The sequence below is a fragment of the Cuculus canorus genome, chromosome 2 (genome assembly GCF_017976375.1).
Source record: "Cuculus canorus isolate bCucCan1 chromosome 2, bCucCan1.pri, whole genome shotgun sequence".
NCBI lineage: Eukaryota > Metazoa > Chordata > Aves > Cuculiformes > Cuculidae > Cuculus > Cuculus canorus.
In genome coordinates, this window is record NC_071402.1 from 30,927,168 (window position 1) to 30,950,499 (window position 23,332).

Consider the following 23,332-nt stretch of genomic DNA (forward strand, 5'->3'; position numbering starts at 1 on the left):
CCTCCCCCTCTCTCTGGTCTTTCAGGACATAGTCAATATCTATAAACTCTGAAGATGTGATGGGAAGTTTCGTCTCATTAAAGTGGTTCATGAGGGGGGATTTCTTTATTCCCTCTTGTGATTTATGTTCACAATTCCTGACCTTTCGCATTGGTGTTGTCTCACTGATACATTGTGTGCCCCCAGGGAGTGTACTCGAATATGTCACAGGGCTTACTAGGGGGTTTGTGCTTTGTGTTTTGCACCTCCCTTACCTGCTATAAGAATATTATCTGTTTGCAGATCACTGCAATAGCTCAGTGAGTGAAATCGTTCTTCTAGAAGATCAGGTTGTGGGGAAATTATTTATATCGTTTGCAGAAATTGCTTCTCTTCCATATTTTTCACTATACTTACATCAATAATGTAGTTTTTTACTCTTTAATAGCACAATTCCCCAGAAAAGACCAATTATCTTTCAGAATAGCATAGCTGTTGGGTTCTGTTTCCACTGTTTTTACCATACCTGTGCTTCTGCCTGTGTCGTGTTGCTAAGGTTTTTGGGAACTGGATTATGACTCATCCTCTTTCTCCCTCTTAGAGAATCTCCAGGAGGCTCAAAGAGAGTCACTAAATAAAAATACAAATGAAGGAACAGCTACCCAGCTTCCTAAGTCTACAATACTTAAAAGAGTCCACATACTTCAAAGTGTCGAGGGATTGTGGACACAGGCGACAGTAGGTTCCCAGAGCATCTCTTTGCTGCTTTGCAAGCGACCAGTGCTGGCTTCAGCAGTCTCTCCTGTCTCTCCTACTGCTAGATATTTGTATTAGCCGTTTGGCCCTGTGTTATTGTAGCACAGCCTCCCTCTGCTCATGGATGCACCCCCAGCATAACTAGTCATACTTGAACAGCTTGAGAGCTGCAGGTGGCTAAAGAGCCCCAAAATTGCCACCCACCATCTAACAGCAGCCAGCAGCTTCCAAATTGGTTCCAAGTCCTTGCAGCTAGTGACCACAAACATTTATTATTTTCTCCATCTCAAGAAATTAAACTGCTGTATTCTCTAGAAATGTGGGGAGGGAAAGTCAAAGGAGGGAACTATGCTGAAAGTAGTCTCACAAAGACAGATGGGGCCAAAAAGAAGCAGTACTCAAAAAACACAAGTCTAAACCATTCTTCATTCTCTGTATTGCTAAAATTTCATTTTACAAAGAACTCATCAGGATTCTGATTGTCATCAGAAATTTCTTGAAGCCACCAATGACTTAACTAAAATTCCTAAGTTTTGAGCAACACTGCACATTCTTGCATTAAAAGGCTCTTCCTGTCAACATCAGGTTTAAATACATGCACAGAATCATAGAATGATTTCAGTTGGAAGGGACCTCAAAGATCATCTAGTTCCAATTACCCTGCAGTTCACAGGGACCCATCCCACTAAATCAGGCTGCTCAAGATCCCATCCAACCTGGCCTTGAACACCTCCAGGATGGAGCATTCACAGCTTCCCTGAGCAACCTTCCTGAGGTCTTATCTAAATCTTCCCCCTTCCAGTTTAAAGCTATTCCCCCTCATCCTAACAGTACATGCCCCTATAAAAAGTCCCTCCCCAGTATTCCTGTACATCCCCTTCAGGTACTGGAAGGCCACTATAAGGTGTCCCCAGAGCCTTCTCTTCCCTGGGCTGAACAACTCACTCAGCCTGTCCTCATAGCAGAGGTGTTCCAGCCCTCTGATCATCTATACGGCCCTCCTCTGGACCCGTTCCAACAGTTCCATATCCTTCTTCTGTTGGGGATTTCAGAACCGGACACAATATTGCAGGTGCAGTCTCACAAGAGCAGAGTAGAGGGGTAAAATCCTCTGGCCATGGTTCTTTTGATGCAGCCCAGGATACGGTTGGCCTTCCGGGCTGTGAGCACACATTGCCAGCTCACGTCGACCTTCTCATCGACCAGTACCTCCAAGTCCTTTTACACAGGGCTGCTTCTAATTACGTCATTCCTCATCCTGTAGTGAAAGAGTGGATAGCCCCAACCCAGGTGTAGGATCTTGCACTTGACCTTGCTGAACCTCATGAGGCTAACACAGGCTCACTTCTCTAGCTTGTCCAGCACCCTCTGGATAACATCCCATCCTTCTGATGTGACAACTGCGCCACTCAACTGAGTGTCATCTGCAAACTTGCTGAGGGTGTATTTGATCTCACTGTCTATGTCATTGATGAAAATATTAGACAGCACTGGTCCCAGTACGGACTCCTGAGGGACACCACTTGTTATGGATCTCCATCTGGACGTCGAGCCATTGACCACTACTCTCTGAATGCATAACTGGCTCCAGTTTACTTGAGAGTGATTGAGTTCTAAGAGTAAATATCAGGAAGCTATACAAAGAGAAGTGTCATGGGAATGACAACATGTTTTATGCTTTTATGAAACTTTTCCATTAGGAAAAGCAGACAAATGTGAAGCAGTCTTAGTCTACTTTCGTGTATTAACTTTTCCATAAGATTCACACAGCACAAGATTATGCATGAAAGTATATAATGTCTAGATGAAATACAGAAATTATATCAGTCCCTTTGGCTGGTATCAATACTTTAAGGGATTGCTCTGCCCCCTTAGGAAATAGATGTGACCCAAGCAGCACCGGTCAGTCAGTGCTTGGAACCTTGACTGAAAAGGTTCATACTTTATTTTACTGGTAACCATTCCAGAGAACCACTGGATGCCATGAGTTGAAAAAGATGTTTTATTCCAGGTGATATTCAGTAAAGAGATGTCTCGGTTAAATATGCATGCTTTAAAGCCTCTACGTATTGTATTAATCATGGAATCAAGATGAAGAAGGAAGCTGATTGAAAACTGCTGATTAATGGTGGAAGTTAATACTGGCACAGAGGAGAGAAACAAGGCATAAGCTGTCAGCCTAGTTCTTGAGCTTTTAAGTAGAAGCTACCGAAGTCAGGTAACCAACAATGATACAGTAAGAACCAAAAAAGCCCCACAAAATACTAAGCCAATATCTTGTTATATGAAGTCTGTAGTAGTTTCAGTAGTTTGATAATGAAAAATAAGTTACCACAACAAATTCAGAAAAACATGAGGCTGATGGCACCTTGGAAATGTATTAGGTGGCTATGGGCACGTATCTGTATATCAGGTCACAATTTGTGCAGAAGCATCTGATGCTTCTTATTGCTAATATTTCATTGCTGGGGTACATCTATTTTTTCCACTGTTGTTTTGCAACAGAATGCAGCCTTTCCTGCGATGACCCATGGGCAGTGACTCCCTGGTGATCCTCTCAGAGTCCATGGGAGCTAACTTTATAGCGTCACTGTTTCATTCAGCAGTTGTGTTTGGGTCCATTCCTCTTCTGCTTTCGTGTGCTCAGGGAGTGACTTTTCTGTGCAAATAAGGGAGAAGAGATTCATCCAAAACTTTCCCTGCATATTAAACAAGTTTAGGCATGTTATCTTTTCTCTCTCTGTTTGTTTCTGGGATGGCACTGGTCAACTATAAAAATGTGCTCAGTTAGGGTCAATGGTTGGTTGTCATTAAATTTATCCAGGTGACATTGGGTCAAAATTCTTGTTGGAATTTCTGAATATAGCTAAATAAAACCTCTTCAATGCCAGAATAGCCTTCTAACTAATACCAATTTAGTATGAATTCCTTAAAAAATGCTGAATGCCAATTAAATGACTGTATCTAATTGTGCCAACACTATGTGGAGCTCACTTGTATTTTGCAGCTAGACAAGTTGTATCAGATTTGCTTTAATGGATTTTCCCAGAAAGCATTTTCTCAAATTGGTGCACAGCTGAACAACCAGAGCTTGTGCAATTCTTCTCTTGGATGTTTCACAATTTCATTTTTCAGCCCTCTAAATGTGAGATTCCAACTAAAGTAACAGAGCGTGTAATGCTGGCAATATAAGAAGGCAATGTGAAATTCATACCTCACACCTGCTTTTCTATGCCACTTAGGCTGTGCCAAAATGATACTCTCTTGTTGGAAGCTAAGCAACTATCAGATGCCTTTCATTTCCCTGACATGTGTGCCACATGCTACAATGTGCTCCAAGTCTTATTTGCATTTGAAGAAGAAAGAATCAGTCTTTCATGTGCTTTTGTTGCAGTCATCTCTGTTGCAAGGGTATTCCCTTCCTGGCAGGTATTGATTGCCTAATTGTTCCTGTCTGTCCAAGTCTCTGTTTTTTTCTACATTAGCATAGAATCATAGAATCACTAGGTTGGAAAGGACCTACTGGATCATGTAGTCCAACCATTCCTAACAATCCCTAAACCCTCAGCACCTCATCCACCCATCCTTTAAACACCTCCAGGGAAGGTGACTCAACCACCTCCCTGGGCAGCCTGTTCCAGTGCCCAATGACCCTTTCTGTGAAAAAATTTTTCCTGATGTCCAGCCTGAACCTACCCTGGCAGAGCTTGAGGCCATTCCCCCTTGTCCTGTCCCGTGTCACTTGGGAGAAGAGGCCAGCTCCCTCCCCTCCACAACCTCCTTTCTGGTCATTGTAGAGAGCAATAAGGTCTCCCCTCAGCCTCCTCTTCTCCAGGCTAAACAACCCCAGCTCTCTCAGCCGCTCCTCATAAGACTTGTTCTCCAGCCCCCTCACCAGCTTTGTTGCTCTTCTCTGGACACACTCCAGAGCCTCAACATCCTTCTTGTGGTGAGGGGCCAAGAACTGAACACAGTACTAGAGGTGTGGTCTCACTAGTGCCGAGTACAGAGGGATAATAACCTCCCTGGACCTGCTGGTCACGCCGTTTCTGATACAAGCCAAGATATCATTGGCCTTCTTGGCCACCTGAGCACACTGCTGGCTCATGTTCAGTGGGCTGTCAACCGTTACCTCCAGGTCCTTCTCCTCCAGGCAGCTTTCCAGCCAGGCTTCTCCTAGCTTGTAGCACTGCATAGGGTTGTTGTGCCCCAAGTGCAGGACCCGGCATTTGGCCTTGTTAAACCTCAAGCCATTGGTCTCAGCCCAGCAGTCCAGCCTCTTCAGATCCCTCTGCAGAGCCTCCCTACCCTCCAGCAGATCCACGCTTCCACCCAGCTTAGTGTCATCTGCAAACTTGGTAAGGGAGCACTCAATGCCTTCATCCAGGTCATTGATAAAGGCATTGAACAGTGCTACACTGGTTACTTTTCCTAGTGTCCTAAACATATATGATGAAGATAAGCTAATGTAAGGTAAAAGGCACTTCATATTTTTTCTTTGCTGTATTTCTTCCTTCTTCTACTGGGTGCTGGCTGTTTTGCTTTGGGGGAACATTGATCTCCAGAACTACAGTCTTCTACTACTTACATGTGTGGCAAGCTGTGTGTTTAAAGGATGCAGGACTTCCCTACTGTCTCCTAACTTCCCTGTTCTTTACAGCCATGGGCAGCCTGGAGACAATCTTAAGTAGACTGCTGACTTTGGATTTCTTTGGTTTAAGATGAAGAATGATGGCAGGAGAAAACTCTTGCTGGCTGCAATGACATGCCCCATTCTGCCCTTCATTATTAAGGATGGATTCACCTCTCCTGCTGAACTTATGCAGAGTTTCAAAAGGATCCAGGAGAAAAAAGAAGTGGTAGAGTTCTCCACATCTGGACGTGATTCAACTGTCTGTACACGGGTACTTAATGCCGTTTTAAACAGTGGGTGCATCCTTCCTGGCCTCCAGCTGCCCATCTTATGGGAAGGTACGGTACTTCCCGTAAGTCCCACATCATGTCTGCCAGCCTGTGCAGATGACTTGGATACCCCAAAGTACCACCAAAAGATATCTCAAGAAGTGCACTTACATTGCTGGATTCTGTAAGCATAGCAAATATTGTAGTTTAATTCATTGGAAGTGGGAATAAATTTGGACTGGTCTCACAAAAATCATAGCTCTCTTTGGTGAGATATTTACAACATAAGATTTGAGTATTAGGAAACAAAAAAAAAAAATCACTCTCACTAACATTCTATCTGCCAAGATCTAAAAAAAATGAAATTATAGATTATTTTGTGTATGTGTGCATTTTTCAGTCTTATGAGTGTGCAGTTGGTTCCTGTGTAGAGATCAGGTTACCCAACAATAGAAATAAGTGGGAATAGAATATGTAGTAGTGTTATTGTTATGAAAAGTTAGAAAAGAACTCATAGTTTGCCTGTAAAATATTCTCTTATGTGTGAAGAGGAAAGGTCACTGATAAATAATTTCAAGTGAGGAATGCAGCTAGAGTTAGAGGATTTTCCAGGAATGTAATTCTTTTCCCTTGCCTCAATGTAACAGGTAGAATGAAAGTAAGAAAATGGCATCAGCCTGTGAGTTAGATTTTAGTGAAAACAGTCATTGACAAGTCAACCTAACTGTGTTGCTAGAACTTAGCTTAGCTGTTAGAGGAGGCAGGAATGGCTGAACATGCTGTGAACAGTGTCATCAAGTAGCTCAGCTTACAGCTTGTCTGCTGTGCTTTCCCAGTCAGATATAAAATCTGTAAGTTCTTCCTTGCCTGTCTGGATGAATTTCATATATTGTTACGAGAAAGGAAGATCTTCCCAGCTCCCAACCACAACCAACAAGAACCTATCTTTAACCTTGTTTGTTTGTTTGTTTGTTTGTTTGTTTTTCCCATGAGCCAGGCCAGGTGGCCCACGTGGCCATTGCTATGCACAAACAACTCATTAAGGTAAGAGTTTTGTGCAGCTCTGGAACAGAGTGGCTTCACCTGCAAGTCAACGTCAAGCTAAAGATTTCTCTTCAGAACAAGCAAAAAAGTTACTACAGGTCTGTATTGCACAAGGTAAGGTTTAAATCTGCTGAGTAAGAGCCAGAAATATTTCAGTTCATGGCAGTGTGAAATTTTGCAGAAGAGTATTTCAACTTCATGATGTTTCATTATTATGTGTCATCAAAAAACGTAGATATGAAGAAACAGCATGGGTGTTAGGAAAGAAGAAATCTTTGCATGGATTCAACTTCTCCTGAGCAGGGTGAATAGTGGGAGTTAACTACCCCATCATAAGAAGCACAGTTCAGATGGACTCCTTTGGCCTTCCAGGTCTAGCAATACAACACATCTGGTATAGTTTAATTGCAGTGGTAGTAATAAACAAGTGTTAATGGTATATAGAAAGAGAAGAATCGTATCTTTCTCTTTTGAATTCCACAAGAAGCTGTCTTCTTGGGTCAAAGGTATAGAAATGTTCTGATCTGCCTGGAAAGTGCTGCCCTGCCCCGGGATGGCAGCTCTTAATCAGAGTGCAGCAACTCCTGCCCTAAGTATTTGTTCATGTTTGCAGTTCCACTGTTCACAGCCCTCTTCATTCAGCTCTTACCTAGCAGGTTTTTGTAGTTGTTACAACAAAGGGTTTTAGTGGTCTTTGGATTTAGCTAAACAACCAGATAATTTGATGAAGCCCTGTGGGTGGAAACAGTATGGTTTTCCCACTGCACGGTGCACAGTAATAACAATAATAGCAATAATAACAATAATAATAACAACAATAATAATTATTATTATTCTAATTGCCTGGTAATTTTTCTTTTTTTTTCCTTTAATATGCTCAAATGAATGTTCCTTAGATAATTATACTCCCAGGCTATTTAATTGTGGCTACTTCAGCCATTTGGAAGCAGTGCACAGCAGCTTCACACAGAGAGGGAAATAATATCAGCTTTGCTTTCTGAAAGGAAACAAAGAAAGATGTCCTCCACTTGAAACTAGGGCAATTTGTCATTTCCTGTACACTAACAGGCTGCTAGGTTCAACATAAAGGTAAAGGTGAAACACCTAAACAAATCTGGAAGACCTTAGATTATACGAGATAGAAATTTGTCCTTCAAGGGACACACAGATCAGGAATAGTATATATTTTTTCCTTGCCAATATTTAAAATAAGAATGAGTGCAGTCATGTACTGGTACTTCTCAGAGGGACTGGAAAGAGAAGTTTCTGTAGACAAAGGTAAAAATACATGGCTTTAATCTTTCCAACTCCCATAAGGAGCTTTTAACAGATTGATCAGTATTTGGATGGAAGATATCAAAAGAAATCCAGGTGACTTTGGCTGAATGTCATTGGTTATTTTCTGTTCATGGAGTGTTCATACTTCCTTAAATTTATGTGACAAGGACTTTAGTGCTGAACTGTTGAAAATTGGAGTGATAACATTTTGTTGTAATTGATCAGATTTGTTATAAATTATTCCCTGGCTGGGTGACTATATATGAACACAAATTTTCAATTACATACATGCTTGTCCCAATAGCTTTGAGATGCACTATCCAGATCTCTCAGCCAGCCAGGTAGATATTGTTGGGGCTTTTTTTAAAGTTTCACAAGAAAGACATAAAAGAGGACTTAAAAGTATAAATGGATTAAAAATGGGATTAGAAAAAGTCATGAAGAACAGGTTTATCAGGAACCGTTAAGTACAGCAGCTCCACTTCTGTTCAGCTCCCTAAACCCCCGATTCTTGAAACAAAAGAACACACAAGAGGGATCCCTCAATATTTGTGCCTTCCTTAGATTTCCTTACATTTTCTTCTGGACACAGCCATTCAGGAAGTTATAAACAACCAGGGATTAAAACAATTCAAAAGCATGATTAGAAAGGCTGTAGTACTTGGGCAGGGCTTTAACCAATGGCATATCTTCTGGTGTGGGAGCTGCCTGGTGCAACTGCCTGACCACAGCTGAACTCAGGATCTGCTGGGACCGTGATGGGGCTGTAATGGGCAGAATCTACTTGGGATCTGGACAGTACCAAAGCACTAATTGGCAGATGTTAGTATTAGTGAAACAGTAATAAAGTAAAGATGATTGTGTTATTCCTCTGTGCAGCTAATATAAGTCTGTTGTGCAATTATCTGAAGAAAATGTCCACAACTAAACAAATCACTCTGTCTGGGCACCTTGGGGCCCTTAGGCCGTATGCTTTTGGTTACACTGCTGTAAATCTTGTTTCATCTTGTTGCATATGAAAATAATTCCTCTTGATTTACAGTAGTATAGACTACAGCAAAATCTACACCTATCTTTTTCCTCTAGTTATCTAATGCATTTTGGACTTTGCCTTTGGTTTTTTAGCAAGACAAAGAAGAAATTGCTAAAGAAAAGCTATATCCAGCTGAGAGATATAAAAATACTGTTTTCAGCATAAACAGTGAAAATCAGGTCTCACATTGATACTTGATGGTCTTGGTTTTATGGACAGGCCTTTGCCTGATGTGTTATGGACATCAGCACAAGCACCAAGCAATACAGAGAATTTGTCTTGGTCACTGATATATTGGACTGGTGGGCTTTTTGTATTATGCACACCCAAGTAAGTAGTTCTTAAAGCAGCAGGACTAACAGTATTAATTTCCAGAGGATTCTTTCATGTTTAAGAAGAAATAAGAATACCTATCCAAATATTTTCTGCACTTGAGGCAGATATAAAGACTCTCCTTTCTGTAGATGCTCTAAATTAGCAATATAGTTACACTCTTTGTGTTCTAGTCATTCCCATAGTAAGGATGAGAACAGTTCATAACTTCTATCTACCTGCTTATCTCCAAGGAACTCATATGGATTTGAGTTATTTTCTGTCAAGTGTGCTTCCATCTGTACACAGTATTCAGGAAAAAACGATGGGGGATTACAGGCGGACAGACCCCTCAGGAAGACAACAGGGGCATCAGAATCTCATTTCGAAGTGAAAGCGAGTTAAAAATGTCACTTAACAAGAACTGCATTTTGGCTGTTGTATGTCAGAACTGCCCCAAAAATTCAGGATCTGACCAAAGGTCAGACAATCCCTATGTTGATATTAACATGAGATATCTCAAATCTCTGTGCCTGCCAAACCTTTCCTTGTCTTATCTGCTTTAATCAACCGTGATTTAGTGTGCGGTAATTTATCTCTGAACAAAGGTGAAAGGTTGCAGTCAATTCCTTTTACTGCCATTTTTAAACTGTGAGGAAACTGGCATGTGTTACAGCTGTGGCATGTGCTAGAGGTGCAGTCGGGAAAAAATTCTTTGAATGAAATTTGGATTCTTGAGTATTAGATGTCAACCAGGATCTGAAAATACAGCTTGCTGAGCCATTACAAACCTGCTAATTAGGCTCCTGGTAACTTCAGAGCAGCCTCAAAGAATTATTTGACAGCATAATATGAGTAAAATCAGACTGTTGCTATAAAAGCAAAACAGTGGAATGTGATTTATTGACCTACCTAATCAGAACACATATTTTTGTACAAATTTAGCATAAACTGATCATTTAAAATATACATATGGAGTGAGATGAGTAATTTATGTAGTAATCTGTAATATAGAGCATTGTGTGGCATAGGTCCATCCATTGATAAAAAGACTACCATGCAGAATTGAGGCACTCCTCTGCTTTCCCTTCAATAGCCTCACAGTGTCTGAATGGCCACACTCAGCATGATTAAAAAGATCCAGTGCCAGAGGTATTTTCAACATCATCAGTAAGAAGAAGCCTCTGCTACTTTAAGGAATGTATTTCATATCCACAAAGGTCAGATCTCATTTAAATCACTGGGACTTCTCCTGTAACTCATGACTCAGCCCAATATTCTGCTGTACTAAGGCAGATCCCTCAATACATGTCCTCCCTCATGGCCCAAGTAAATTATGCCCTGGTACAATGAAAGCCCACTTGCAAGAAAAAGCCATTGGGATCACACAATGGATCCTTGATAAGGGCTCCTTCTGTACTTTTCCGAAGTATCCCAGCTGTTACTATTACTGTCTGCTGAAAAGAGGTCTTGGCAGAAGACACCTTACAAACACCTGCCAAGCACCAGCCCCTTGACAAAGTGGACTGTCCGAATTCTTGCAGGCTGAATCCCCTCCAGAGATATGTGATTTTGTTGACCAGGGGGCAGCTGTGAGTTGTGCTTGTTGCTCACGTGTCTCCAGGCTGTCTGAAGACTTTTATGGACTAAATCCACAAAGGTGAAATAGTAATATTTCATTGGTAATTAGGAAAAGCTGTTTTGAATTTTTAACACAGATACTGTCATTATTGCAAAAGTAACACCTTTTGGGGACATTCAGTTTGCTCTAATCTGTCTTTAATAATTATTATGTTTTTATTAGATTTCTAGCTCTAGGCCTAATAATTAGCATTGATTTAAAGAGTAAATTAAGGATTAAAAATTTTTCCATCATGATTTCATCCCAGTCTTGCCTAAACACTGGAAACTGTCAAGCCACCATCAAGAAAATAGTTAATCTCTGTCTAAAATTAAGCAGTTAGATTTATTTGTGTAAATATAAATTGACATATTTAATCCCAGAGAGAAAATCCCGGATTCCCAATACCAGATCCTGTCACTTAAGATTACATTGCTGTTGAAGTATGGAGATCCTCTTACCATATGATTTATGTTTAATGTTTTCACTGAAATTATAAAACTATCACATTTGTCTTCAATAGATTTAAGCTTTTTCTTTTGCAGCTACAGGAGCACTGCACAAAACCTCAAAACTATTGATGCATCACCTCTGGAGCAGTCTGCAAAAGAATAAATGATTGCTCAACTGACATTCTAGGAATTTGCCTTGGAAACACCCGCACAGCCTGGCATAAAATGTGAAAGAAGAGAAACAGACAGCTGTGAAAGGAAACCATAATAAAGTCCAGAACAAAAAGTTCATCACGTATTAAAATACAGATTGGTACTTAACAGCCCCATACATTAACTTGCTTTAGACTTGTTTGTGGCAAATAAAACAATTTAAGACACTGAATTTTTAATCTTTTACAGGGTATACTGCCCGTTGTAAACTCTGTAACTGAAGTCTTGATTTAAATTGCTCATCATTTATAGGTACATTTTGAATGACAAGTGTACACACTGCTTTAATACCTACATCTGTTCCAGCTCATTAAACCCAGCTGTTCTTTACTTTTCCTCTCTTCACCTTATGGTTTAATGGTAGTAAAACCATTCCTCCCAGGCCATAAATGAAAAGCAGAGAAGGTATTAGCTACAACAAGCCAGAAGATGACTAGTATTACCACTTTTCTTGATTTTCCATGCTTAAATGTAAATTGATCAGGGAAACATATTCATCGTGTAGAAGCAAGGCCAGTTTTACTCTGGAATGCTAAGCCAGACACAGAGCTACTCTGACATACTTCTGGCATTGTACTGTTATATACTGGTTGAAATGGAAATGTAGAAGTTCTTCTAGGCAAACTGAGAAATCTCTGTATGAAGCTTGTTCATCTGTCTTCATACGTGAAATGCCAGTGTGGTCTGTCCTCATATACCAGCTCACAGCTATTACTGACTATACCAGTGTACTACCACAGCCAAGTCCTCTTGGTGCCAAGCTGTATAAGTCTGATCCCTAAGCTCTCCCAACTACACAACTACTAGTGTAATCCTGTTTTGTTTTGTTTTGGTTTTTTCCCCATAGGTTAACTTCGTATCTAAGTTTAGGTAGGTTGAAGAAAATCAGACTGATTCAATTCATAATATCAGTTTAAATTCCCTCTATTTTGATGAAAGCTCGTAAACCCCAATGATGTTACTGGCATTGCAAGGCTGACCTTGCTTTCCTAGCTACTTAAAATATATTGCATAGGTCATGATCATCTTGATGGTCATGTATCCTACTATAAGTTCATATCAACATTCTTAAAACTAGGATTCTCTGCTGTGGCTGCTCTTGATGTCCCACTGAGAAAGAGATTTCTTTTCCTATCCTCCATGATTTAATGGTATTTGCACAGAAGTCTAGGTAGGCACCTTGTTCCCTTCTCCTTGTGGCAGAAACCGCCTGTTGGACAATGGACATTTGTGTATGTGCATGCTGTACTGAGCTCTGCAGATGTCTGTCACTCCCCACAACACAAGCCTTCCTCAGCGCCTTGGTGCACGGGTGTGGTAGGGCCACAAGAGCTGCCAGACAGAGGGATGCTGTGTGGGAAAAGAGACCTAAAACCTTGGGAGAGAGTTGTGACTGAAAATTTCCTGTCCATGTTGGGTTAATTTGTAGTGGTAACATGGGCTTTTTTTTTTGGCTTTCATCCAGGCTGCACTATAACAACTGTCCATAAACATAAACTTTGTTCCAGATTGGTGTTTTGGACCCTGGCTGCAAGTCATCACTGATCATTTCCTAAATCCAAGATTGAAAAAAGGCTTCACCCAGCACAGGCCTCACAGGCATATTTAATGGCTGTCATAGCCCAGCAAATCCATCTTTAACTGAGGATAAGACTAGTAGCAGATTTGGAGAAAGCTCTGAAAGCAGAGGAAGCAGGATTGGACCCCACCGCTCCATGAGCAGATCCTGGAAGCCTGCATGCAAGCTTCTGCCAGACTGTTCGGGTAAAACTTAAGAACAAACCAGGGAAGGAAGGAACATCAGCAGCAATGGAGCCTCAGCTGATGCCAAACTGATGCTGCTTGGAGAAATAGTCCATATAATCTCATGATCGGTGATTGAAAATATTTTGGTATCTATTACTTGCTGTAGGATGTGTTTTGCCTTAGACAAGGGAGGGAGCGACAAGTTCTTCTGCCATCATTAGCACTTGCAAAGAAGACCTAATATGTAAGCCAGCAGCTAAGGATTTTTTTCTACTAGCCTTTAACTGAGTATTGCTTTTTAAGTATTTAAAACAGCAGACTTAACAGAAGTGACTGTGTAGTTGTATATTCTGTCTGCACGTAGTATACACCAAGCTTAGGGCATTTTAATGATAGCACTCGGGCAGTGTCCTGGCAGTCTATATTATGAACTGTGTTGGTCATGTCGACAGAAAAAGTCACTGGAGTAGTACCTTGTCTCTCTGTGTCCCTGAGCAGGCAGTGTGAAACAGGAAGACAGATCTGTTGTGAACAGGCTTCTGTATCATAGTTCAGCATCCTGTTTATGTTTGCTTACATTTTTTGATTCTTGGCTGATGAAGCTGATGTCACTGCAATTCTTACTCCTCTTGTAACTTGCAGTCCTTCTTCATCCAGTCATTTGCTGCTCCGCCATCGAGTGACAAAAGGCTGTTTAGCAGAGACACAGTTTTATGTGAGAGGTGAGAAAATATTGTTTTTTCCAATTTAGCATCTGCAATAGATTAACATGGATGGACTATGATATGGAGACCATGACTCGTAAAAAGGGTCTTGTTTCAAGTTTGCCCAGGCTTTCTGCCAAGGCAAGAAATATTTTCTTGATTTTTATAAAATTAACTGAAATCTCAAACCATTGCTGTTGTTTCTGCAAGCTGGGAGGCAAATGCTTCTGGTAGACACACACACTGAAAGAAGAAATAAAGGCTTAGTCAAGAGTCAGAGGTATCTAGCTGTGACCTTCCTGTGGGAATGAATACGAAAAGGTATTTTCTTTTATTGCTTTCCGTAGACAAAGTAAATAATAGTGTAATTCCCTCACCATTGTATATCAGGACTTGCACTTTTTCAAGACTACAACAGTCACTGAGGGCATGGAAGGAAGGAACTTCATCCACCAGGCAAGAGGAGAAATAAAAAGAAACTGCAAGGATATACAGGTTGAGTCTGAGCTCAGCCACCTCCATGAGCAAGGAGCTAGAAGAGACAGAGACATATCGCTGATGGTGAGGGAGGGTAAAGTGATATCAGAGTGCCACAAGTGTAGCTGAAGGGTGAGGAAGCAGGGGCAGAGGGAACTCTGCAGCAGATCTCTTCAGCTCTATCAACATTTCTGTATGTTGCACAGCACTATAGACTAGAAAAAAATGTTGTGGTGGGTAGGTCAGTCAGTCAGCAGTGTCAAAGCCTCGGGTTTCGCCCAAAGCCTCTTCTGCCTTCCACAACAGTGAGGAGGTGAGCAGAAATATTGATTATGTAACCTCTTCACTGGGGAAGTGACACTGTGTGGGGTCTGGTTTCTCTCCACAGGTAGCATCTTTATCACTGATCTGGATGAGGGGACCAAGAGCTCCCTCAGGAACTCTGCAGATGGCACCAAAATGGAAGTGTTGATTTGTTTGAGGGTAGGAATGCTCTACAGAGGGGTTTAGACAGGCTGGATTGGTGGGCCTAGGTAAATTGTATGAGGTTTAACAAGGTGAAGTGCCAGGTCCTGCTCCTGGGTTACAACACCACCATGTAGTCATATGTGCTGGGGAAGAGTGGCTGGAAAGCTGCTGACCAGAAAAGGACTTGGCAATGTTGGTACATGAGCCAACAGTGTGCCCAGGTGGCCAAGAAGGCCAATATCAACCTGGCTTGTATCAGGAATAGTGTGGCCAGCAGGACCAGGGATGTGATTCTGACCCTGTATTCAGCACTGGTGAGGATGCACCTCGAATAACGTGTTCAGTTTTGGGCTTCTAAGTACCAGAAAGATGTTAAGCTGCTGGATTGTGTCCAAAGAAGGGCAACATAGTTAGTGAAGGATCTGGAGCACAAGTCTTATGGGGAACAGGGACTGCTTAGTCTGAAGAAGAAGAGGCTGAGGGGGAGACCTTATTGCTCTCCACAACTACCTGAATGGAGGCTGTAGCGAGGTGAGTGTTGGTCACAAGAAACAAGTGTTAACAAGTGATAGGACAAGAAGAAATGGCCTCAAGTTGCACCAGGGAAGGTTTAGATTTGATATTGGGAATAATTTCTTTACTGAAGGGGTGCTGAAGCATTGGAACAGGCTGCCTGGGGAAGTGGTGAGTCACCATCCCTGCAGGTGCTCAAAAAGCTTGTAGATGTGGCAGTTTGGGACATGGTTTAGTAGGCATGGTGGTGTTCGGCTGATGATGTGACTTGATCCAACCTTAATTATTCTATGATTCTATGATACTATAACAGGCATTTTGCTGTCATTTACAAACTTTGCTTACCATCTCTTAGTTCTTAACAAAGTTATATTTACATCTTTTTAAACATCTTTTACCTGCTTTAGTAAAGACCTTAGTTCCACACTCTGCTCCACTTACTTAAAGAAACATAGGCAGGCTGATCCAAACTTTTAATAGATTTCAAAATTAATTAAAGCAATTGCCAGTTGGCACAGACATGACAAAGTAACACAGCACCACATTTCCTCACCCTATTTCCCTATGTGCTGCCACTTGCCACACAAAGCTGCAGGCACACAAAGCCCTTGCAATTCCTACCACTTCTGGACTGCTCCCAGTGATGACAGATGAGCTTTTTAGTTGCCTGTGCCAGCCCTGCAAACTGATGGTGTCCTAAGCTCACATCGCTGAAAGCTCTTTGCATCATCATTGTAAATGTTGTGCCATTTACCTCCTGCCCCTCTACTTTGAAGAACACCAGGCTTCCTGGCACCTCAGCTGTGTTACAGACAGTGCAATTTTGCTTTCAGTTTGCCTAATACTGGTTGTGCATCTATTAAGCAGCAGCTCAGTGCCTGAGCTCAGTGCCTGAGCTCAGTGCCTGATGACTGAGCCATCTCCTGCCAGGTGCTCTCATGGCAGGGAATGGCCTCATAAGCCAGGATAGTACAGAGGACACTGAACTCCCAGAAATAACAACGTGTATTCATATTTTTTAAAGGCAAAAAGATGCTTTCATATTTAAATAGATTTGGGCCGCATAGCACCGTGCACATTGCCAAAGTATCCTGCAGTGGTATTCACAAAGGCTGTGTCTACAATAATAAATTAGACATGCCTAGGAACACTCCCAGGTGCTGACTCCAACTGGCATCGAACAGTTTACATCTATGCTAATAAATCATTTTCTCATCCTCCAAAGCAGGGTTGCTGTATACAAACCACCTACTCCGCTCTGGCCATGCCTAGGCACTACTCAGGAAGTGTGCTCACTGTGATGGGCCAGGCAGGGGCCAAGGATCAGGCTAACAGTTTACCAGAATAGATACTTGGAGGCATGCCAAGCATGCTTGGATCTGCTTGCATAGGAGCAGACAAATTTGCCCTCCTGATCAACTAAACCATCTTCAGTTACATTACTCTTTCATGCTGATGTGTCCACAGAGTCTCTGCAGCACAACCACTGTGAGTATAGGAAAGGAACATTTACAGATCCGATCAGTGGCACTTTGGGACAAATCAGACTGGCTTTCACTGCAGGAGTGACAGAAAACCCAACCATTTTGCAGCCACAGCACATTGGCAATCACTGCACAAACTTCTACCACCACCACTATATCAGTCATTCACTGGCTGGCATCAGGCTGACTTGACACTGGCTTGTAACAAAGTTGCTGCCCGCCAGATCTTAATTGCACTCTGCCTGGGCTAGTGCTGCCTTCTTTGCACAGATCCATAAAGATATTGCTTTGTGTGCACCAACTCTTCAGCCAGTTCTTGCCATATCAGGTCTGCAGAGTAAACAGAGAAGCGCGACTGCAAAACACAGAACTGAGGAGATGTTAATAGTGGAAATTCCTCAATCTTAAGATCCATCTTCTTTGATATTTCCATTGGTGATTTCAGCACAATAAATAAGAACATTGTTGATGAGATTTTTTAATGCCATGAAGCTGGTTGGTATCGTGAAAAGAGAGGAGGCTTTGATATTCTGTTGGAATTAGCAGATGACTTTCAGTTCTGCAGTAGTAGAGAAGGCATGGATTTCAATAAAAAGAATGACTATACATTTGAAAATAACATAAAAAAGCATGTGACAACAAGGACTTTATTGTTGCCAGACAGAGAGGAAGGCATGTGTTTACCAACTGACCAGAGAATGACTATAAACCTTCATAGGAGGCAATCGTACAAAAAGCAAATGAGGTTGACAGGAAGTGTTTGCAGAGATGGGGCCTTACGAAGAGCCTCGTTTACTGGACTGGTCCCTGGTGGTGAAAGCAAGTGAAACCGGCAGGCAGGGGCAGGAGAATGGGCAGTGTCTTTTATGACAGAAGGCTGGCAACCTCTTAACTTGGTCATCCTTATAACGTGGGAGGATAGGGGGAATACACTCGTTGCCTATAATTGTAGAAGAGAGATGAAGCAGGAACACTTCAGAGAAAGGGCAGCGTTGGCACAAGCCAACATTTGCACAATAGCTATAAATACAGTTAGGCTGGGAATTAAAGGCTGTTCCTCTTTTCTCTATCAGTCCTCTCTCTAACAGCTATTCAAGTAGAGCAAGGATGATGTAAAGGAAGGGATTTTTAGGAGGTGCTTATTAAGTTCAAAAGAAGAACAGCATGACCTGCTCACCTGTGAGGGCAGGGAACAGGGTCTGGCAATCCATATTTCCACTGCAGTCCTTTTGTCCTACAATGAAGAAAAAGCAGCCTGTGTGTACATATATTCTTGTCCGTGAGACCTGGAGAGCACAAAATATCCAGGGAGGCGGCAGCCTGCATCATCTGTCTCCATGCACCCTCTTGGGTCGTCTCCACGTCACAGCCCTCCTCGTCTGCCTCTAATGATCTTTTCACAGCTTTCACAACCTACATTTGCATACATATTTGCATAACTGAGAAGAAAATTTTCAGTTTACTTCCCTATATTCTTAAAGTCAGGGCTGGCAGTGGCAGAAAGGGACAACAGTGAGGAGATCGCATAACTGGAGTGCATTAGTTTGCCATGTCAGAGGGTAAAGAAACAACAGACAAACTGCACTGAGTGTGATGTGCACCACAGGAGTAGGAACACTAGGATATGTCCCCCAGAGCCTGATACGCCTGCCTTACATTATGGCAGCACTAGTTTGGACACAAGGGTTGGTTATGGTCAGCAGCAAGGAATCTTGCAGGCTGTTCGGCTAATTTGGCTGCAGACACCAGGGAAGATCCTACGTGTTAGCTAGAAGGAAACTTTGCTGGCAGTCGGGCTCATGTCAGCATTGGGTGGAATCACTACAAGAAGAGCAAACAGGAAAAACACCTGCCCCAGAGGTCATCTGTCCCCATCAGATTGTATCTGAAAGCATAATTTAAAAATATCACGTAACTGGGGAAGCCCTTAGGCTTGTCAGTATGGAGTGAAGTATCCTTAATTGATGCAAAATGTTTGTTAAGGACTGACTCATTTGTCATGGCTTGCACAGTGCCTTGGATGAAGAAAACCCTTAAAGACAATAAAATCATTTGCTGTAGTTGTGGAGGAGTCTCTAGAACAAGCTGCACATATGCTTTCTAGCTCTGTTTGATGCCTGCCAGATCAAGGCTTTCATCATTCGTTTTCCAGTACTAGTATGGATATGAAATGAGCAACCGTCACAGTTGGTAACTGACGCCAGTTCTGGCTGGGAAGGAAGTAAAGAGCTCTAATAGTAGGGTGGCATCTATTGCAACTCTCTGAAATTGATAGCAACACAAGTCTTTCTGAAAGACAATGTCCACAGCAGTCCTGCAGAGAAAGAAAGGGAATGGCACTGCCCAGGAGCAGCGAGCTAGGGCTGACTGCCCAGCCAGCTCAGCAGTGTCACATCCATGAGGTCCTCTCCCCTCACACCCAGTGAGGACAGCAGGGCATGGCCCATGTGGGCAAGTGAGGAAGCCAGGCCAGATGGAGAGCTGCACACAGGCACGCCTCTGTTCAGGTACAGGCTTGTACAGTTCAGAAGGGCAGGGGAAGGCTGCCCTCATTTTGAGTGCATTCCTGACCCCCACAGGTACAGCCCAAAATGACCATAAAGAATTCCGCTTTCCCACAAATGATGTTCTGCATCTTTTGTTCGGGGGAGAAGTTTTGGGTTTAGAACAGGGAAATAGCTGGGGAAGAAGATTTTGTCTGTACTTTTAGAGCTGTCTGCCTCAGTTCTCATTTCCAGGAGAGCAACTTGCCTGCAGCCCTGCTTCGTGACATGAATCACTAAGGAAGCTGGGAGTGAAGTGTCATGAGTTGGGTTGACATGGGATCAGCACTTCAGTGGGGAATGCAATACTCCAAAACAACCATACTGCCCATTGCAGAAAGAAGATATAAGTATATGCTAAGGAAGGAGGAACAGGATAGAGATTACTTTGGAAAATCATTCATTGCAATCTGGCTGAATACATGAAGCAGTGGAGTCAGCAGACAGACAGCTCAAAAAGTGTGACGCAGAGGACAGCATGGCCTGATGTGGGCAGCCATGGGATGGACAGTGCTTATTTTACGTTCTTACAAAGGAGGGTGGGGAGTTGCAGTGAAGGCCATGAGTGAAGCGGAGGTTACGCTGATGTTCACTGTAGCCCACCCAAGTGAGAAAAATATTGAAATATTGCAATTCTTCAGCAGTTCAAGATGGAAGGTGAGAGTGAAAAGGTTTTCCTTTCCCCTTGCTCACTGACGCTTCTGTGCTGTATGTATCCACGCATCTGGCACAGGAAAAGTACTGGGTTTTGGGTGAGTTGGGCATTATGAATAATAACTGGGATGGTGCAATAAATGAGAGGCTTTCATCTTAGACCTCTTCTGGATAACATGCACAACACAGTAAAATGTCTCTCAGATTTGTACTTTGCTGGTTGTAGGAAGTCAGAGATAATATTTCAGGGCTCAATATATTCACTTGATTTTGTTGTGTGGCTGAGGTCAAGCTACCATTACTGGTCAGGAACAACTACTTCTGCAAAGATAAACCTCATTTCCACCTACAGGGCTTTGTTGTAAACTAAGATCATGGTTTGGACTTAAATTGAATACATCAGTAAGAAACTATTGATAGAAAATTGTCCTTACAAGGCAAATACAACTTATTACAGCAATCATTAAAGTAACTGAGAGTACAAAAATATTACAGCTATGAAAGTGCATGTTGTAATTACTGGTGTTATCTCAGTGTTTTATATTAAAAATTCTCTGTTCTGGATACTATTAATGAATATTGATTCTGAGAACAGAAAAAGAACTTCTCAGAATCAAAAGCAGTTTAGCTGTATTTAAACCAAGACGGTTCCTTTTTTTTTTCCCTGCCTTGCTGTATCTTTAGACCCCCATCTGACAGCAGCTGTGATTTATTTTTAGCTTTTTTTCTTTGCATATTTAAAAGGGTGTTTCTGTATGGTGTGAAGCATAAGTTAGTGTAGCAATTAACTGGCAAAGAGGCTGAGCTTTACAATTCCAAAGAAGTCAGAAATTAATTTCTGTTATGAATCAAGGACTTCTACACAAAGTGAATGGTACGCCGCTACTAAACACGTATGCTGTGGATCTGTCCATTCTAGGGACTCAGTGGAGTATACAAACTGAATTCAAAGTAAGACATCTAGTAGTGAGTTTAAATACCTATAACACCGCAATCCTAGCTGGGTGTTGTAGGGTTGTCTTTTTAATACATATTATATAACTTGAATATTGCAGAAATCAGCAATACCCTTTTGGAAGGACTGCTCTGTACATCTAATGGAGGATGATCCAAAGGCTACATATGCATCTAAATACAATGATCCATGCAGAAAATATCTGGCATTTATCTATAAATTACAATGAGCTTTTGTTTTTCTCAGCATGGTTCTCATTAAAGAAAAGGAAGTTACATCTTCCAAGAGATGATGAACAACTGGTTTCATATTGTTTGGATAAGGTACAATGATTTCACCAATCAAGACATATTGCACATAAGGAGTTACAAAACTGTGACTATATAAATGGTTTTGCTATGCCATTTTTGACTAGGGAAGCAGCCTCCAGTAAATAAATGATGTGGGTACAGAGTGAACTCTTTTTACACTGCATCTTAATTAAGAATTAATTAACATTTCCCCTTAAAGAAACAATTTCTAGATCTTCTTTTTTTTCTGTTTCATTATTACAAAGAAATCTCTGGGGTTTCTGCCCTAAAAGACACAAAAGCCTTCAGAAATAGAGAGCATCCTGATCTCTTATTTGTGCACATTAGAATTTTAGCAGTATAAATCAGTGTAGTTTTTTTCATACATACAAAAAACCCTCACATTTCTCTGTCTGATACAGTTCTCTTTCAGGCAGTCAGTTTCTGACCACAGTGTCCTCATGAGCAAGGCTTTGCTTCCGTATTCTGTCTTGTTCATTTATGGTATTTTACAAGGCAGACACTTTAAACTAGTTGAGCATCTTCTCAGGGCAGACTAAAATCACCCTAGGTCTCCTTCAAGCCTTTCCAAACAGGGCACCCCTTTACACAGCCCATTAATTTAACAGCAGTGGAGCTTGCAGAGACTCAGCTAGACACAGAAACCCGCCTTAACTCATGGCGCTCTTTCCACTGAAGCTCCCTGAGCCCTCAGCTATCAATTCTGCTTGGCCTCTCTCCAGGCTGGATTAGATGCATCCAGTGGCGACAAGCTGTACCCAGCCAGAGCCCCTCCGCTGCTGTCTAGCTCAGACAAGGATGGAAAAGCCAGCTGCCTGCAGTGCTTAAAAATCAGTAACATGTTAGGGAAACATCTCAGAAAGCACTGTTTTTTAAGCAATTACCTAGCATCATAGCAAATCTCTGGTGTGTGGGATAAACCTCAACTTCTCTTCATCATTCACAGCCACTCCTTCTTTTCATATTCCTTCTAAGTATGTCTGCATTGCAGTCACTGTTCACAGAGACACCGCTAGACTGGGTTAAGCTCACTCCGCTCCTGTTAACTGCTGCTGTAGCAGCAAAAAGCCCTGTGACAAATTCTGCTTCAGCAGATTTGTATGTGGCTTTGTGTTTTAAACTATCCGTGCTACAATTAGTCAGAACTTTCAAAACTGAAGGTCCATGGTCTGGCAACAGAGCTGAACACCCAGGAATTCAGCGGATCAGTCATTGGCTTAGATGCAGCTATTTGGGCGTTTACTTAAAAACAAACAAGCAAACAAACAAGCCCAATACAATTTTGCGTTTTTCTGTTTTTTTAAAAGGTAATAATTATATTTGGTAATTACATTCCCATGATAGTCTTGTTTGTTCACAAGTGATTAATTGTTTACATGGCCATCAAATTGCCTTCTGAGAGTGTGATGGGAAAATAAGTCCCGATGATAAAGTACACTGTCAAAATCGTCCTCATGTACTTCTAACTACTTTGGGACTTAGGCATAAACAGTACTCCAGCAAACAATCTAGATGTACACATAAAATGAACTGATTCAAAATGGCATACACTGGTTTGACAGCCAGCTTTTGTTAAGAAGTGTGCTTCTATCATTAAAGGGGGGGACATAGCTGAAGTAATTTATAAACAACAGCCAGAATACATAGAACATGCTAGATACTGAAAATTTAAGAAAAGATTTTTTATCACCTCTTTGCATATAGGTGGTAGCAACGTCAGGAGCTATTCTTTTATCCTTGCAGGCACAAGCAATATGTGAGAAATTAATTAGTGTGCTGTTACAGAATTTCATCTGTGGAAGAGCCATGCCTTTACTAATATAATAAGAAAAGCCATGCCTTTACTAATATAATAAGAAAAGCCTGTCTTTCAGTGTTTCTATCCAT